The sequence below is a fragment of the Macrobrachium nipponense genome, chromosome 33, assembly GCF_015104395.2.
Source record: "Macrobrachium nipponense isolate FS-2020 chromosome 33, ASM1510439v2, whole genome shotgun sequence".
NCBI classification, from domain to species: domain Eukaryota; kingdom Metazoa; phylum Arthropoda; class Malacostraca; order Decapoda; family Palaemonidae; genus Macrobrachium; species Macrobrachium nipponense.
In genome coordinates this window covers 30,018,979-30,035,293 of record NC_087219.1, presented here as the reverse complement: position 1 = coordinate 30,035,293, position 16,315 = coordinate 30,018,979, and positions in this window count along the sequence as shown.

Here is a 16,315-nt window from a genome sequence, read left to right as displayed (position 1 = left end):
CGGGTAACGATTGGAATTCTTAATCAGAAGAGAGAGAGAGAGAGAGAGAGAGAGAGAGAGAGAGAGAGAGAGATATCCTAAGTTTTAGTTTTAATTTTTAATATATGCATATATATATATATATATATATATATATATATATATATATATATATATATATATATATATAATAGCTTACACATTACCAAGGCTGATAATCCAATAGTTTAGTGGTTTCTTGACAAAACTGACTACATATCACGCATGCATTACTTTAACTTGAGGATGAAATAACTTACAAAAAACTTGCCAAAAAAACTTTTTCCGTTGGAACTAGTAATAAAAAACTTTAATATCAATATCAAACAAATTCTTAAAGATAAAAAAAGAACTTTTGTGTCAGTTAACTGTAAAGTGTCCCTCATTACCTTATTATATGGCCTAGTCAAAACTCATAAGGAAAACAAACCTATGCGCCCAATTATTAGTACTGTAGGGTCAATTGCTTATAAACTATCAATATCTTACTAAATTGTTATCCCGCTACTAGGAACTGTATCTAATTCACACATCCGGAATTCTCTTGATCTTGTAGAAAAATTAAATAACATTGTACCAAACCCTAGCGATATTTTTGTCAGTTTGATGTATGTTCTTTGTTTACAAAAGTCCCTATTGACTCTGTGCTAGAATATTTAAGTAATGAGCTTGTACTGCATGAATTGCCTATGTCCGTTAGTCACATAATTTCCTTAATTAAGTTATGTATTTGTGATTGCAGATTTATTTTTAATGGAGAATATTACCAACAAATATTTGGTATGGGCCATGGGTAACCCTTTATCACCTCTCCTTTCAAACTTATATATGGAATTTTTTTGAGAGACAACACCTCCCGAATATCCACACTTATCCCCTTAAAATGGTACCGATATGTCGATGATATCTTAGTAGTCTTACCTAGTGGTATCGATGTAAATGATTTACTGTCTAAATTGAATTAATTTAGTGCCATCCATAAAATTCACTGTTTGAAATTGAAAATAACAATGTCATCCCTTTCCTAGATGTATTAATACATAGAGAATCTTTCCAATGCAAATTCAGTTTTATTTATAGAAAACCCACAAATAATTTAACATATGTACATTTTTTTATTCTGGCCACCATCTAATATTAAAATTTCAATTTTTTCTTCTATGTTCCTACGCGCTTTGCGTATCACGAGTCCACAATACCTGGACCAAGAAATAGAATATATAAAAAAGATAGGAAACGATCTCTGCTACCCACCTCATTTAATTGATTTATGTTATCAAAAAGCTCATAAAAAGTTTTAAAATGTTGGCTATTAATGAAAAAGAAATCCCTAAAAATGTACTTAGCTTGCCTTATTTTTCGTGGATTTGAAACCATAAAATCAATATTTAAATCATTTAATGTTAATGTAGTGTTCTCTTATAACAATACCATTAAAGATATGCTAATTAAGAATAGTCCCGTAACAAATAACAAAAAATCATTTACAAAATTCCTTGTAAGGATTGCCCATCGTTTTACGTTGGTCAGTCTAGTAAAAATTTATGTGTTCGGGTTAAGCAGCATATGTATTCAGTTAGAACAGCCCAGACTTCAAATGCACTGTTTATCCATCTGAGTGAAAAATCTCATTGTATTAATTGGGGTGATGCCTCGGTAATTGCTAGATCTAATGATTATGTTTCAAGAAATTTACTGGAATCGGCAATTATACAAATCACTCTAATAAAAACAACCTAAATCTTAGTCTGGGAATGTACCATTTGGACCCATATATTTGTAAGATGTTTATGAAGGACCTCAAAATAAATGAACAACTAATAAATTAGTCCCACATGTATATAGTATTAATTTTTCTCTCTCTCTCTCTCTCTCTCTCTCTCTCTCTCTCTCTCTCTCTGTCTTTCTCTCTCTCCTCTCCCTCTCTCTCTCTCTCTCTCTCTCTCTCTGGTTCGTTCTCTCTCTCTTCTCCCTCTACCTCTCTCTCTCTCTCTCTCTCTCTCTGGTTCGATATTTTCTCTCCCTCTTTCTCTTGCTCGATATATATATATATTTATATTTTCTTTCGTCTTTTCATTAATAATATTTTTTTGTTGGGTTTAAAATTTGTGTAAAAATTCATGATATTAAATTGTATATGCTCCCGTGTTTGTTTTCAAAATGTACTGTTTTTCTGGAAGAATCACTTGTCACCGCGGTATCCTTCAAGGTGTGACTAGCCTATGACTCCTCCTCCTCTCTGTAGAGTGAAAATCGCCCTTATGGCTAATTTTGATAGTGTCAGTTTGTATATTAAGCCCTTCTTTTGACTATGGTGTTCTTTGTAAAACCAGTATGCCTCAGTAAAGGGTCCGAATAGGACCGAAAGTACTCGCCCAACTCGTTTTTTTTCATTTTTTTTCCTTTGTGGCAAAAAAAAACCTTTATATATATAATAGATATATATATATATATATATATATATATATATATATCTATATATATATATATATAGATATATATATATATATATATATATATATATACTATATATATATATGCTATATTAAAAATTAAACTAAACTTAGGATAAAAAATCCATCTTCTCTCCTCCCCCCTTCTCTCGCCTCGTTCCCTCCTCTCTCTCTCTCTCTCTCTCTCTCCTCTCTCTTTCTCTCTCTCTCTCTCTCTCTCTCTCGGATTAAGAATTCTAGCTACTACCCAGATTAAAATTGAACCAAGAACTTGGGATAAGACATCCCTCTCTCTCTCTATCTCTCTCCCTCTCTATCTCTCTCTCTCTCTCTCTCCGATTAAGAATTCTAGTTATTACCCGAATTAAAAATGAACCCAAAACTTGCGATAAAACATCTCTCTCTCTCTCTCATCTCGTCTCGTCGTCGTCTCTCTCTCTCTCTCTCTCTCTCTCTCTGATTAGCTTAAGAATTCTATCCATTACCCGAATTAAAATTGAACCAAGAACTTGCGATAAAACATCTCTCTCTCTCTCTCTCTCTCTCTCTCTCTCTCTCTCTCTCTCTCGTTCAACCAAACTTCTCAGTGGTTAATCGAACTTCAAACGAAGTCAGTATGCTTGGTAAATACGGGTCTTTCAATGTCTCTCACTATTCTATCATTATTTCAATGAAAGATGCATTAATATGAATTGAATGGAATTGAATATAGAATTTAGGCCAATGGCCAAGCACTGGGACCAATGAGGTCATTCAGCGCTGAAACGGAAATTGAGAGTAAAAGGTTTGAAAGGTGTAACAGGAGGAAAACCTTAAAGCAGTTGCACTATGAAGCAATAGTTAGGAGAGGGTGGATAGATGAAAGAAAAAGAATATGAAAGGAGGTACAGTAAAACAAACAACAGGGATTGCAGCAGCTAGGGGCGGAAAGCACGCTCTAAAGTTATGCCTACAGTGCACCTCACGAGGTGCACTGTAGGCACTACACTCCTACGGACATATATTGATATGGCTAGAATAAATGTATCTGAGAAAATGACTATATATATCAAACATTATGTCTATATAGACCAAATAAATGTATATAAGTAAATAGCAGTTTACTTATCTAACATCATGTTTCGATGTTTGGCGTAATGTATTCCACAAGAGGTTTAGACTAGATATACTTCTGATATAATAATAAAAAATATGATAAATTTGATAAAAAATTTAGATATCTCTCACCAATCTCTAACAATAAACGGGAAAAAAAATCTTTTTAACAAAAAAAAGAAAGAAATATTAAATGTTCTGTTGCAAAGTCTGTTATAATATATTCCGTGATTAGTCAAAATTAAATATATTTCTTATCAAATAATAAAACTTTCCTTATTATGGCATTATTTTAACAAAGGATGTACTCATATGGATTAAATTGATCTATATAACTAAAAACGAAGGAAATATTAAATGTTCTGTTGCGATATTTGTTTTAATATATACCACGAGTAGTCAGAATTAGATATATATATATATATATATATATATATATATATATATATTATATATATATATATTATATATATATATATATATATATATATAAAAATGTAAGCTTTAGAATTTGGCAGGTTTTACTAAACTTTCAGATGCCGAAATATTAAATGTTCAATGACAACTTTTTCCACGACGTATTCCACGAGTGGCCAAAGTTATGAATATTTCTGTAAAATAAAAAAAATGAAAATTAGGTGTTGAATTAAACTTTTATACATCGCTCTCGAATCTCAACCAATCACTTTGATTGCCATTCAAGGAGGGTTTGCCAATTACTGAAAGCTAATAGAAGAGTTATTCACAAATTTAATTAGATAATCTCGATAATCAAAAGAAGTTTAAAATCCTCAAATCTTGAGATTTCTCGACGTTAAATTAAAGATAAGCGATTTTCGGTCATTGTCAGTTATAGAGGGCTGTAATGAGAAAATGGTTTTGAGGAACAAACGTCTCCTTTCCAACTAGGTAAATACGAGAGAGAGAGAGAGAGAGAGAGAGAGAGAGAGAGAGAGAGAGAGAGTAAATAGACAGATAAGATAGAGAGAAAGAGAGAGACTGAGGCATATTAGGACAAAGATAAATTGAGAGAGAGAGAGAGAGAGAGAGAGAGAGAGAGAGAGAGAGAGAAATAGATTAGGACAAAGATGCATAGGCAGATAAGACAGTCAGAGAGAGACGGGGACAAAGAGCGAGACACAGAAAGAGATAGTATTTCTCCAGGAAATAAGTACATCTTGGAGGAAGTCCGATAAACTCTGGAAACTAATCCAGCTGTTCCTCCCGGGAGGTTAAACCTTGTGTCCCCTATTCGCAAAGGAACTACTCAACATTTATTGTATATATACCAAAGTAGAGTATACAAATAAATATACTATTTTATGATCTTTGGGTATTTGGATGAGGCACACTGAACCTATTTTAATTTTTTCCTCTCTGGAAGTTTGAATTTCAAGTTATTTATTTATTTATCTATTTATTTATTTATTTACTTATTTGTCTATTTATTTATTTATATATTTATTCATTTATTTACATATTTAGGAGTCCCAGGAAGACAGCAGTCTAAGAGGCATGCTTTATTTATATGAGAAACGTTTCATGTTGCTTCAACACATCATCAGTCTGCAATAATTAAAATTTTACTTGATAAATTAAAAGTTAAAAGTACAAATTATTACCAATAAAAAAAAATCAGCTAAAAATAATTCAAAACTTTAAAATAAAAACAAATGTTTTTATTTTAAAGTTTTGAATTATTTTTAGCTGATTTTTTTATTGGTAATAATTTGTACTTTTAACTTTTAATTTATCAAGTAAAATTTTAATTATTGCAGACTGATGATGTGTTGAAGCAACATGAAACGTTTCTCATATAAATAAAGCATGCTTCTTAGACTGCTGTCTTCCTGGGACTCCTGAAAGTTTTATCAACTATTTTCCTGATGTTTTTTACCTATTTATCTATCTATTTATCCATTTATCTATTTATTTATCTATCTATCTATTTATCTATATATGTATCTATATATGTATCTATCTATTTATCTATCTATCTATTAGTTTATTTATTTATTTATTTATTTATTTTATTTGTTTATGTAGATGACTTGGCAGACGGCAATTATGCGTTTCATTTCCTTCTCATGCCAGTTTAACACATATGCGCACGCGTGTGTGTGTGGCTCCAGTGTGTACAGACAAATGAACTAAACATACGTTTTCCTAAAACAAAGAACTACAGAATAGATAGATCTAGACTCCTGTTCACTCTAAAAATGTTGAGAGAGAGAAAGAGAGACGGAATCTCTGTTGCATTTCAATGCAAAGTTCTCAAGATGGAACCGTCGCTTCTGGAAAAATCTATTCAAATTTTTCTTCCGGTGCAGGATACATGACCTCTTTGAGAGAGAGAGAGAGAGAGAGAGAGAGAGAGAGAGAGAGAAGGGGGCCGGTGTGGGGGGAAGGGAGAGAGTGAGAGAGAATTTTTGTTAAATCATACGGATATGCAGCAACAGTTTTAGAAAAACATATAGTTAGGTCATTCTTCTTTCTACACAGGACACACGCACACACTCAAGTCTTCCAGATAAATAAATAAATAAATAAATAAATAGACAAATATATGATATATGTATATATCCGTATATATAGATGTATATATATATATATAGGGATATATATATATATATATATAATATGATTATATATGCTGGGGGAAAAAATCACAATAGATGCACGCGACTTCATAAATAAGCGAATTCCACAGGAAAATGATAGTCAGTAATCCCAAGCACTTTCGTCGTTTACTCAGACATTGTCAAGGAGTTAATGAGGTACAATTGGAGAGAAAGGTCTCAGGTACAACACAAGATCAAGAATAGCAGATGGTTAATTGTCAAAAGGGTAAAAATTAAAAGAGATAATCCAGGATTATCGGATATCACACGGTCACAAACCTAAACAGATTGACCCTAACCGAAATTACAAAGTTTCTTTACAATCCAAAACATGTAAAAACTGAATATATTAATTTTGTCGCTTATATTTATCTACAACTTTTTTCATTATGAAAGCATCAAGTTTAAATAAACCAAGACTTAAATTTAGAACATTTCTATTATTTGACTTGATGAAACAAGATTCAATGATATTCCTTTTAACTGTGTCATTACATGGGATTAAGGCTCTTGCTTAACTCCAGTTAATAGGATGGTCTAAATCTCTCATATGTACGAATAATACATTCAATATTTGCCCAGCAGCATAACATAAATGTTGTTTTCAGTAATATTAATGTCAAGAGTTTAATAATAAAAAAAATCTAAAGATCTTCCAGGCTGCATATATGAAATTCCTTGCAAAAAGTGTGATAAAGTCTATTACGGACAAACCGGTAAATCTCTTTCACAACGTCTCAAACAGCATCAGTATTCTGTGAGAACTGGGCAAATATAGTTTAGCACACTGCATTGCTGAAATTGGCGACAAAGGGCTTCTACCTCATCCTCGGTGTCGACTTGTACGAAGATATTAGATATCGTCTATGTAATGGGCGTATTTGCGGGGGTGTTGGCTCTGGGTAAAGACCTCTCTTCTACAGCCCCCATATAGAAGTTGGCAAAGAGGACTCCCATAGGAGAGCCCATGGCAACGCCATCTTTCTGACGGAACATCTGTCCTCGGTGGGTGGAGAAGGGGGCCCTCTTTCTACAGATGTCCAGCAAGGTGCGCAAAGAGGCTTCTGGGATATTGAGTGGGGCCGTCGACGGGTTTTAGTAGACGCGTTCCATGATGATGTTCATGGTCTCGTCAACGGGAACGTTAGTAAATAGGGATTCTACGTCTAGGGATGCTATGATGCCAGTGCCGTGGGAGTTGCGAATTTCTTCAAGGAACTCCACCGGTGAACTCAGGCTATGGCGGCTCGGGACGTAGGGAGTCAAAATTTGATTGAAGCGTAAGTCAGGGCGGGCGTCTGGCTGATAATCGGGCGGGAGGGTTGCCTTCCTTACAGGTTTTCACGTTCCTGTAGAGGTAACCAAGGCTGAAGTCCCCTTGGATGGGCTGAAGGTGGACTGCTTTGGTTGCCGCATTTATGGTACTGATGACATGGTTGGCATCCCTTTTGATGTCTTCCGTGGGGTTTCGTGTAAGATGTTCAAACTTTGAGAAGTCGCACAGGATAGCATCGATCTTCTCATGGTATTCCTTCATTTTTATTAAGACGGCGATGGCTGTCTTATCTGCCCATCGCGCAGTGATGTCTTCCTTGGCCTTCAACTCCTTACCTGCTTCCTTCATCTCTCGGGTGAAGATGCCAATGGTGTGTGGGTCCCTCACCATGAGGGCTTCGGCGAGCAGGAGGGGCTGGAGGGCGTCTGTTGTTCGGACAATATTCCGCATCTCGAGCTGTTGGATGGAGTCGAGCAGGAGTTCGATCTCAAGTCATGTTGCTTAGTCTTAGATATGAAGTGACAGTTAAGCCCTAGTCTAAGCAGAGCGTCTTGGTCGGGAGAAGGTTGGAAGTCAGTAAGATTGATGTAGCCTTGAGTGCGCTGTGGGACTCAAAGGCTTGGCACCATTGAGAGAGATCAGCTTTCGCATGACGCCCTTTATCATTTTTTCATATCTTCATCTCGGAGGCAGGCATCAATGTCATCGTTGGCGGCTAATTCTGCATCGGGAAGGTTGTCAGTATTAGTGGGTTTGTTCTCATTCGGTTGGTCTACATCGGGGTCGTCATAATCAGGGCTGAGGGACCTGTTCTAAAGGGATACAGGGGGGTCTGCTTCGGGTTACTCATTAACATCTCCTTACGTCCCAAGCCACTATAGCCTGAGTTCATCGGTGGAGTTCCTTGAAGAAATTCGCAACTCCCCCTGCACTGGCATCATAGCATCCCTAGTCATAGAATCCCTATTTACCAATGTTCCCGTTGACGAAACCATTGACATCATGGATCGCGTCTACCGAGACCACGAATCGGTGGAACCACTCAATATCCCAGAAGCCTCTTTGCGCAACTTGCTGGACATCTGTAGAAAGAGGGCCCCCTCCTCCACCCACCAAGGACAGATGTTCCATCAGAAAGATGGCGCTGCCATTGGCTCTCCTCTGAGAGTCCTCTTTGCCAACTTCTATATGGGCGCCGTAGAAGAGAGGGTCTTCTACGGCACCCAGAGCCAGCACCCCACAAATACACCTGTTACATAGACGATACCTTCGTGCAAGTCAACACTGAGGATGAGGTAGAAGCCCTTCGACACCGATTCCAGCAATGCAGCATGCTAAACTATACAGTCGAGTTTAGCACCAACGATCGGCTCCCCTTCCTCGACGTCCTTATACCGAAGACAGAAAACGGTCTCTGCACTTCTGTCTACACGTAGAAGACAAATTTAGGAATGTGCCTCAACGGGGATAGCGAGTGTCCTGACAGGTTTAAGAGCACTACCATCTGGGACTTTGTGAAAAGGGCCCTTTCCCATTGTTCTACCTGGCAGGACACACACCTCGACTTGTTAGAGCTTCACAGATGCTCGTTAAGAACGGATATTCTAATAAGCTCATCCACCGAGAAGTGCGCACCGCCTTCAACAGATGGTACTCGAACAAGGAAGAAGACCCACGACCCCGCCCTACCGAGAACATCAAGATATATTATAAGGTCTTCATGCACTCTCAATACTGTGAGGAGGAGAAGGCGATGAAGAAGATTATTAAGGATAACATCCTCCCCATTGAAGAAGGCAAGATGGTGGACCTTATAATATACTACAAAAACTGGAAAACAAGAGACCTAATCATGAAAAATAACCCCTTACCGCCATCATGAGACCCCCTCAAGCAGACGAACATAGTATACCAATACATATGCCCTGCCCGAGGATGTCCTGGGAAGTACATTGGAATGACTACCATGCGTCTTGCGAAGAGAATCTCCTGTCACGCCCAAGAAGGGGCTATCAAGAATCACGCCCTCACCGCCCACCAAGACATAATCTCCTGCGACTGTATTATCCGCAACACCAGGATAATAGGGAGAGCATCCGAACCTCCCCGTCTGCGCCTTCTGGAGGCGTTACTCATCCAGGAGCAAAAGCCCTCCATGGATACAACACAGGAGGCCCTTTTCCTCCCAACCTGCAGGCGAAGGAACACCCCAGTAACGGCAAACTTCACCATATCGCCGCCTGAAAATGCCCCAATTCAAGAGGAAAATAACATCGAAGACGACATTAATACCATGAATAATACCAGCAGTGACGTCACGCGACCTTTGACCAATCAAAATGAAGCCCGGCGTGACGATATGCAGCCAAGAAGATCGGCACGGCTGTTGAGCATGCGCTTGGGAGGTGGCTTCAGCCTGCAGCCAGGTAGCCAATGAAAAGGCAGCGGCACGAAGCCCCCCACTGCACTGCCACAATATAAGCGGTCAGACTCACCCTCTCACTTCAGTCCTTCACCCACCTCCGCCCAAGAGGATGTCTGAGGTTTATTCAGACGAAACGTCGAGGCCCCACGAAAAGAATAGAAAAGAAATAGAATTTAACATCAATTCTATCTGCAATAAACTCTACAGGATATATCCGAAAATTTGACTACCCCCACTGGAATTTTTTACCAATAAAAATCCAATAGTTTTGACTATTACCTAATTAAGATATGTCAACCTTCGGTGCGTTGCTCACCAGTTTAAGCAACAATGAGAAAACAATAATTAGAAGAAATAGAGAACCTTTATAAAATTAATGCAGCTGAGGCAGCAATCACTTTTAATAAAACATGTTTAAAAAAGGGTTTACTTACAACATATTATTATTATTATTATTATTATTATTATTATTATTATTTTATTATTATTATTATTATTATTATTATTATTGTTGTTGTTGTTGTTGTTGTTGTTATTATTATTATTATTTGAAGGTAGGGGACCCTCTCTTAAACATTTTTTGTTAAAGAGGATAGCAGCATCCGTGGACTTGATTTTATGTATTGAAAAGACCATATATAAAATATTATTATTATTATTATTTATTTTTTTTTTTTTTTTTGCTCTATCACAGTCCTCCAATTCGACTGGTGGTATTTATAGTGTGGGTTCCGGGTTGCATCCTGCCTCCTTATGGAGTCCATCACTTTTCTTACTAGTGTGCCGTTTCTAGGATCACACTCTTCTGCATGAGGCCCGGAGCTACTTCAGCCTCTAGTTTTTCTAGATTCCTTTTCAGGGATCTTGGGATCTTGCCTAGTGCTCCTATGATTATGGGTACGATTTCCAATGGCATATCCCATATCCTTCTTATTTCTATTTTCAGATCTTGATACTTATCCATTTTTCCCTCTCTTTCTCTTCAAACTCTGGTGTCCCCATGGTATTGCGACATCAATGAGTGATACTTTCTTCTGACTTTGTCAATCAACGTCACGTCTGGTCTATTTGCACGTATCACCCTATCCGTCCTGATGCCATAGTCCCCAGAGGATCTTTGCCTGATCGTTTTCTATCATCCCCTCAGGTTGGTGCTCGTACCACTTATTACTGCAAGGTAGCTGGTGTTTCTTGCACAGGCTCCAGTGGGAAGGCTTTTTGCCATTGAATCATGCCTCTTTTTGTACTGGTTCTGTGCAAGTGCCGGGCATTCGCTGCTATGTGGTTTTATGGTTTCATTTTTCGTATTGCACTTCCTACATATGGGAGAGATGTTATATCCGTCTATCGTTCTTTGAACATATCTGGTTCTTAGGGCCTGATCTTGTGACGCTGTTATCATTCCTTCAGTTTCCTTCTTTAGCTCTCCCCTCTGTAGCCATTGCCATGCGTCATCGCTGGCTAGTTCTTTAGTCTGTCTCATGTATTGTCCGTGCATTGGTTTGTTGTGCCAGTCCTCTGTTCTGTCTGTCATTCTCCTGTCTTAGTATATTTCTGGGTCTTCGTCTACTTTTTATTAGTCCTTCTTCCCATGCACTCTTTAGCCACACTCGTTTTCACTGGTTTCAGATATCGCCCCAGTGCTCTGTTCTCGATGTTGACGCAGTCCTCTATACTTAGTAGTCCTCTCCCTCCTTCCTTTCGTGTTATGTATAGTCTGTCCGTATTTGCTCTTAGGTGTAGTGCTTTGTGTATTGTCATATGTTTCCTGGTTTTTTGATCTATGCTGCTAAGTTCTGCCTTCGTCCATTCCACTATTCCTGCGCTGTATCTGATTACTGGGGGGACTGCACTGCCCATGTGTTTATGGCTTTTTATCATATTTCCCGGCGTTGAGTTTTGACTTGAGTATCGCCTTGAGTCTCTTGCATATATTCTTTCCTGATCGTGACCTTCATCCTCTGGTTGGTGTTTTATATCCCCTCCTTCCATTATTCCCAGGTATTTGTATCCTGTCTCATCTATGTGTTTTGATGTTGCTCCCATCTGTCGTTACTTGCCTTTTTGTATTATTATTATTATTATTATTATTATTATTATTATTATATTATTATTATTATTATTATTATTATTATTATTATTATTATTATTCTGTTAAAAAGGATGGCAGAATTAAGAGACTTGATTTTATATTTTTTTTTTCTATTTTCCTTACAATTCGCTTCTTAGGCTCTGCGATGTTTCTGAGTAACTGGCCAATATCCATATTGGGAATTTTCAAAAAATTGTAAATGCTGACGGAATCTTTTATTAGAACAGGATATCAGGTCCAGGTCAACAGTGGTCGTAGTCAGTGCCGGTATTATTCCGTAGGCGTAGTTCAGTTCGGGGCGGGGTCGTCTTTGGTTTAAGGGCTGGTATTGGTGCTGGTATAGCGGGTATCACGTGACGTTTCGACCTTCTCGCAGGTCATCTTCGGACGAGTCGGTTGAAGAGACTGTAGTAAGAAAGTTTGTGGGGCGGTATTTATAGCGGCTCGGACTAGAGTTGCATTCTCATTGGTCGGCCCGGTCTTGGGCGAAGCCGTGAATCTCTGTTGTTTGTTGTGGTTTTTGATTAAGCTGACCTTGTGTCAGCACGGGCTCTTGCTCACAGAGCAGCCCGTAATTCAGGATGGTGAGAAAGTGGTAATGGTAGGATATGGTCCTTTATATGGTGATAATGCGTGAGTTGATGAGTGTGATATTGGAAGGAAACTTTTGATGGGTAAGGTTGTCCAACCTTTTTAAACCCTAAGGTGTCCTTCAGTGGTAGGATAAGTGCAATAGTAGTGAGTGTTGGCAAGTCAGAGAGGCCAACAGATGGGAAGAAGGAAGGGTATGAGTCTGAGAAAAAGATTGCTAGTTAGTTAGCTTGTGAGGTCCGCAAACATTTCCTTATTCCGTTCCTATTCCGAGTGGGAGGTAGTGTGTGTTGTTGAAGCATGAGGCTGAAAGGAATGCTGTGCATGAGGTGAGGGAGTGATGAAGGATGTCAGAGTCGGGGCTTTGCTTCTGGATGTTGGGTGATGATGGTTGATGTTGGCGAGTCTCTGTGTCAGTCGTGCACTGGGTGGATTGTTTGTTGTTCTGTGTTTTATGGTTTTGTTTGTGAGTGGGATAGAGGTGTTGGGAGGTGTGAGGAGTCTTGACTGATGACCCCAAGTTTGCTATTCAGAACAGTGTCTTGCACCTACCTTGGTGGTGGGTAGGAGCATAGGAAGCCTGCAAGCTGTTGAGTGTTGTTTAAGATATGTCTCGTTATTTGAGTGACTGACTGTTCGTCTCCTTCATGACTTTGTCTTAGTTGTTGTGTTTCTGGGCAGTGTAATATATAGTGTTCCAGTGGTTCTTCTGTCTCGAAGGTCTCGGGGATTCTCTCGTGCGAGCGCCACAGTAGTGTGCCTGGGGATGAACGACAGGAATTCCGTCCGTAGCAGGAATCCTATTATCCTGTGGGGTCTCCTTATTATCTATTATTTCGATATTAGGGATAATATGATTTCTTTTTATCCGTTTGTTATGAGCAGTTCTGGCGAGGTTGAATATGGCTTCTTCTTGGGCGTGGCTGGAGATTCGCTTGGAGAAACGCATGGCGGTCATACCGATGTATTTGCCGAGGCATCCTCGGACGGGGCATGTGTAACGGGAGACCACACTCGTCTTCTTCAAGGAATCCTGCAGGGACGCCGAGGGATTGTTTCTCGTCACCAGGCTGCTTGCCTTCTTCGTTTTATAATATATAATTATCTTAATACTTCTGTCTGGATCGGCGGGGCTGACGTTTTCCTCGATGATTATTTTGACGGCGCGTTCGTCTTCCTTGTACCTCCGGTGGAAGTGCTTGTAGAAAAGCTTGATGGGCTCTGCAACGTCGGGGCGGGGTTCCTAGTGGTACCAGGCTTCCATAATTTTCCTTAGGCACAGCCTGAAGTCGTCGGCCGAGTTCTTGGACGCCCTACGAGCAACGCCCCCCGAGGATGCATCGCTTCGATGGATGTAGAGTCCCTGTTTACCAACGTCCCCGTTGACGAGACCATACAAATGATCTTGGACACAGTTTGCAGGGACCCCGACACTCCAGCCTTTAACATCCCAGAGCATGCCTTCGAGCCCGGCTGGAAATCTGTACTAAGAAGGCCCCTTTTGCTGATCACCGCAACTATATGTTCACCCAGATAGACGGCGTGGCAATGGGATCTCCCTTTGGGGTCCTTTTCGCCAATTTCTATATGGGTACCGTCGAAGAGAGGGTCTTCCAGATTTCCAGGAAACCGAGGATGTACGTGCGGTACATTGATGATACCTTCGTCTGCCCCGACTCCCAGGATAAGATAGAGCAGCTGCAACGTGCATTCCACGACCACAGCTGCCTCACGTTCACGGTTGAACATTGCCAAGACCGCCACGTCCCCTTCCTTGACGTCCTTGTCGAACAGCGAGATTCCGAAATCAGTACGAGGGTGTGCACGAAGCCGACGAACCTAGGAATGTGCATGAACGGTGAAAGCGAGTGCCCTGATAGGTATAAGCGCTCCACTATCATCGCCTTCGTCAGGAGGGCCCTCTCACACTGCTCCTCCTGGAATGACACACACAGTGAGTTGGAGCGCTCCGCCCAGGTCCTCGCCGACAACGGACACACCAATCGTGCTGTTGATGAGTCAATAAGGAAAAATATGGAAGCCTGGTACCACCAGGAACCCCGCCCCGACGTTGCAGAGCCCACCAAGCTTTTCTACAAGCACTTTCACCGGAGGTACAAGGAAGACGAACGCGCCGTCAAAATAATCATCGAGGAAAACGTCAGCCCCGCCGATCCAGACAGAAGTATTAAGATAATTATATATTATAAAACGAAGAAGGCAAGCAGCCTGGCGACGAGAAACTATCCCTCGGCGTCCCTGCAGGATTCCTTGAAGAAGACGAGTGTGGTCTCCCGTTACACATGCCCCGTCCGAGGATGCCTCGGCAAATACATCGGTATGACCGCCATGCGTTTCTCCAAGCGAATCTCCAGCCACGCCCAAGAAGAAGCCATATTCAACCTCGCCAGAACTGCTCATAACAAACGGATAAAAAGAAATCATATTATCCCTAATATCGAAATAATAGATAATAAGGAGACCCCACAGGATAATAGGATTCCTGCTACGGACGGAATTCCTGTCGTTCATCCCCAGGCACACTACTGTGGCGCTCGCACGAGAGAATCCCCAAGGCCTTCGAGGCGAGATCCACGACTTCGTCCAAGACCTGCCCGACCAATGAGAATGCAACTCTAGGTCCGAGCCACTATAAATACCGCCCCGCAAACTTTCTTGCTACAGTCTCTTCAACCGACTCGTCCGAAGATGACCTGTGAGAAGGTCGAAACGTCACGTGATACCAGTTATACCAACACCAATACCAGCCCTTAAACCAAAGACGACCCCGCCCCGAACTGAACTACGCCTACGGAATAATACAGGCACTGACGACGAATCCTGCTTGACCTGGACCTGATATCCTGTTCTAATAAAAGATTCCTTCAGCATTTATAACTTTTTGAAAATTCCCAATATAAATATTGGCCAGTTACTCAGAAACATCGCAGAGCCTAAGAAGTGAATTGTAAGGAAAATAGAAAAAAAAAATAGATAAAATCAACTCTCTTTAATTCTGCCATCCTTTTTAACAGCATTTGCCTAAAAGAGGGTCTTCTACCAAAATGTTATCATTATTTTTTTTTTTTTTTTTTTTGCTCTATCACAGTCCTCTAATTCGACTGGGTGGTATTTATAGTGTGGGGTTCCGGGTTGCATCCTGCCTCCTTAGGAGTCCATCACTTTTCTTACTATGTGCGCCGTTTCTAGGATCACACTCTTCTGCATGAGTCCTGGAGCTACTTCAGCCTCTAGTTTTCCCAGATTCCTTTTCAGGAATGGGATCGTGCCTAGTGTTCCTATGATTATGGGTACAATTTCCACTGGCATATACCATATCCTTCTTATTTCTATTTTCAGATCTTGATACTTATCCATTTTTTCCCTCTCTTTCTCTTTAACTCTGGTGTCCCATGGTATTGCGACATCAATGAGTGATACTTTCTTCTTGATTTTGTCAATCAATGTCACGTCTGGTCTATTTGCACGTATCACCCTATCTGTTCTGATACCATAGTCTCAGAGGATCTCTGCCTGATCGTTTTCTATCACTCCTTCAGGTTGGTGTTCGTACCACTTATTACTACAAGGTAGCTGGTGTTTCTTGCACAGACTCCAGTGGAGGGCTTTTGCTACTGAATCATGCCTCTTTTTGTACTGGTTCTGTGCAAGTGCCGGACATTCGCTTGCTATGTGGTTTATGGTTTCATTTTTACATTCATTATTACACTTCTTACATATGGG